The 3717-nt window shown below is 46.0% G+C and overlaps 1 long non-coding RNA gene across 1 annotated transcript; it reads left to right on the top strand.

The window, feature by feature from the left end:
- The first annotated feature begins 247 nt into the window (after nt 1-247).
- Nucleotides 248-3405, top strand: LOC107837551 (uncharacterized). Its single transcript, XR_001663568.1, has 2 exons — nt 248-2244; nt 3234-3405. It is a non-coding gene; the product is annotated as an uncharacterized LOC107837551 (long non-coding RNA).
- The last annotated feature ends 312 nt before the right edge of the window (nt 3406-3717 follow it).

Genomic DNA, 3717 nt, shown 5'->3' with positions numbered 1-3717 from the left:
AACAAAACGTCTTAACTATTAAACTGGATTTTCTGTGTTAAAATACTTCTAAACCTTGGGGGTTTCATGATCTTAGACAATCTGTGTGCTGAATTTCAGAGTGGCTAACTTAGCTTAGCTTAGCTTAGTCCAAATATCTGAAGCTCAGTTCAGTCCTGTACCATTATCAAAATGAAACACAGAAAACTCAAGGTATCTCAACAAGCTTCCCTCCATGTCTGCTATGCTTCAATAATATTGGTGAATTCAGGAAAAAAAGGGGTTAGCAGTTTAGTTTCTTTCAGTTTATTCAAGTAAAAGCAATTTACGACAATTGTCACAGCAAAGCAATTTACAAGGTGAAGTTCAGATTCATATCCAGAAATACACTCTCACCGTCCATTTTTGCTGGTACACATTGAGGATCAGAAAGAGATTTAAGTGACCTTGGCATTGTTGTGGCGCTAAAGGAAAAAAGTTAAAAGAGTAACAAGACAGTGAACATAATGGTAGTTCAAATAACTAATCATTACAACCGTTTGTCCTTGAAGGCGCTGGACCAAACCAGCAGGAGACCCAACCAGGTCACGATCCTGTCCACTGAGGCAACATAGGCTCACCATGTTTGGACAGTGGCGAAAACTTCCTCTTGGCCAACGATGAGAACCAACTGGACTTGTGTAGGACAGCGACTGCCAGAGGAACAGACCCAAGAATAACAAGGTGTACCTCATAAAGTGGCTGGCAAGTGCATAATCAGATCAGTCCAGCGTAATCATACAGACAAATTTAAATTCAGTTCCATACATTTCTGACAGATTAGATGTGTCTGAAGGAAACCCATTCTCCTACTGTGCATGAGTGGACGTAGTCTTTATAGTGGATGAACTGGAAACCTGCTGTAAGGAACAGAAAGTTTCAGAAGGGAATCTGGACCAGAGCTTTAGACGCCCAGAACGTCTTCAGACGGCGTCTTATTGAGTCAGTGGCATTAAAAAGACAGACGCTGCTGGGTTTTATTGTAGCTTGTGATGAAGTGTCTTTGTTCTCCAACCCTCACAGAAGCAATACATGTTCACCTCAGGACGATTACATCATGTTTCTTTAGAGACAGTGTTCCGATACCGCACAAGGTCTCCGAGGAGCCACGGGAACATTAGCCTGATGTATTTGTTTCTCTATTAGTATTGATCCGTGTTAAGTGTCAATTCAGGCACTTGGGAGAAATGATCCGGCGCACGAGGAAAGCAGTCGATCAATGCAATCAAGGACATCGCAAGCAGTAAAGCCTTTGCTTTGGTAGGAAACCTAAACTGCAGTAGAAGACTGCAGCACAGAGCGTCCACAGACACAACAACTACGCTGCGAGACACGCCGAAACCTTTCCTCCACAAACACACACCTTCTCTCCTCCCTCTCCTCCTACTCCTCCGCCTCATCTCATCTCCCCCCCCCATAGCCGAAAGCCAGAGCAGACTGATAAGCAGGCAGCCAGAGACGAACTAATCCTCCCACAGTGAGAGACGTTTCGGATGGCGCGTGATGGAAATCAAACCGAACTGACAGACGAAGGCAGGATGAGCCAGGAGCAGAGGGTAGAAGTGAGGCGAGGATACAGATTAGCAAAAAAAAAAAAAGAAAAAAAAAGGTGAGGACGAAATGCGATCAAATGACAAAGAGGGTCGGTTATAAAAAAATTTCTACTTAATCCTCTTCCTCCTCCTCAGATATTGCCTTCCTTTTTTTTTTCTCGTTTCGATAAATGTGCAACCAAGCCTCCCAACCAGTTTGCCTGCTCAACCATTTCCTCATCATTCCCACCCATCCTCTCCTGCCTCCCTCCCCACCCCACCACCTCATCTCTCTCCTCCTTTCTCAGTCTCTCTCTCTCTCTCTCTCTGTCTCTCGTCTGACTGAGGCGGATGTAGGTCAGTGCGTCTGGAGCCTGTCTGGAGCTGCAGAGAGCATCAGAGCCATCTCTGCCTTCGCGCCCTCAGCTGCGGACGACTTTCTCCAGGCTACCGGAGGACAAGAACCGGCGCCGACTGACCCCGACGTGCCCTGCAGGAGGATGCGCCATCCACAAGGGCGAAGGGGGTGTCAGGGGAGGGTTGTATGTTTACTTTTGAGAAGCTTAGCCAGTACATGTTATTTGCATGTGTGCTGCAGATGCAAATGAATGAGAAGGAGAGGCAGAGTGACGGTACAGACGGAGCAGGTCGAGAGGAGATCGGCATTAAAGTCGTCGCTCCGAGAGGTTTTCTGGTAAAACGTTCATGTGACGCCATCGTACCCCCTCTTCTTCCAACACACACACCTTCAATGCACTGCTCTCCTACCGCCTTCCATCCCATCCACATTCAGACTCTAACCTAATCATCACGAAGCCATTATGTTTCTTCCCCAGATCCTGTACGGTTGCATCCGCAGTCGTCGCCGTTTTTCTTTTTTTCTTTTTTGTTTTTTTGGGTATTTTTGGCAAAGGAAGACAAAACCCAGCGACCAAAATCCAAACTCCAGGACGAAGAGAAGTGTGGCGTTCGCTCTTTCGTCTCATTCAGTATACGTCCTTCGCCGTGTCTCTCCGTATGGTGTCCCCGTTCGGCAGATGTCCTGTGCCCCCCAAAAAAGGCTGAACGTCCAAAGTCTCCTCCGGCGTCCTCCGTAGAGCGTAAAGACTTCTGAGTTTCCAAACCCTGCTCCGTCGTCTCCCTTCTCTGGTTTTTAGACAATGCCCGTAAAAGAAAACAAAAAAAAATTGAACAATGTTTCAGAGTGCAGCTGCTGCGAGGCTGTCTGACTGGAGTGTGTGTGTTGTGAGGGAGTTTCCGTGTGTCTGTCTGTGCTCTCGAATTGTCGCCGCAGCGACTCAGGGTCCTATGGTGGTATTCCTGTACTTCAGTGACAGTGTGTAACACCCCCGCAACTTTCAGTGTGTGTTTTTTAGGCATTTGTGTGCTTCGACATGACATGGCAACCGTGTGACCTGCTGCGTCAGAATCTGTTGCCACTCTATTTTTTTTATTTTTTTTTGCCACCTGACCACACCTCATCCACGCGACGCTGTCGTCCCCATTTTCTGTTTCAAGTTCTTGCGGAATACGATCGAGAACTTCTTCAACAAAACTGTTTGCGGTTCATCGTTTGTACCCTTTCTTTCGCCGCTCGCTGCCTGTCATCTTTTAGTTTACCTTAGATGTGTTGACTTGATTTGTTTCTCTGTGTCTTATTGTGATGTTTCTCTTTTATTTTAGGAGGCGAAAAAAGGACTGAGTCCTAGAAAGAGGAAGGAAAGGACTGAAGAAAGCTGAAAACTGTGTCCAAACTCTGTGGAGTGACAGAAATGGCAAAAATAAGGCAAAACAAAGTTTAAAAAGTTCCTTCAACGGGATTAAACTGAAGACATTTGTGGAACAGTAGATCATATTGAAGTATAGGGTTACTTTTATTTGAAAAAGTTGCTAAAGAAGGAAGAAAGTCAGTTCCCTAATGTCTTTATCTCCTTTTTTATTTGTGATAAGAGAAGCATGGGGAAGTATTACTCTATGTCTCTTTTGCAGCTTAAAAATAGCTCCAGTTACTGGTGCTGTTGTATAAGGGCTGGGACAGCAGTAGGTGGGTGATGTGGTGAGACGGCCACCTGTACTGTCTGCCACATTCACACAAAACACAGAGGGGACAGACTGCCTGTGGATGAGTCACAGGCACGGCGATAAAAGTGTGCGCGCGCACGAGTGT

The sequence above is a fragment of the Poecilia formosa genome, unplaced genomic scaffold (assembly GCF_000485575.1).
Source record: "Poecilia formosa unplaced genomic scaffold, Poecilia_formosa-5.1.2 Scaffold150, whole genome shotgun sequence".
In the NCBI taxonomy this organism is placed as follows: domain Eukaryota; kingdom Metazoa; phylum Chordata; class Actinopteri; order Cyprinodontiformes; family Poeciliidae; genus Poecilia; species Poecilia formosa.
The sequence above is the reverse complement of the archived record's forward strand: the minus strand, read 5'-3'. Positions and strand labels throughout refer to the sequence as shown.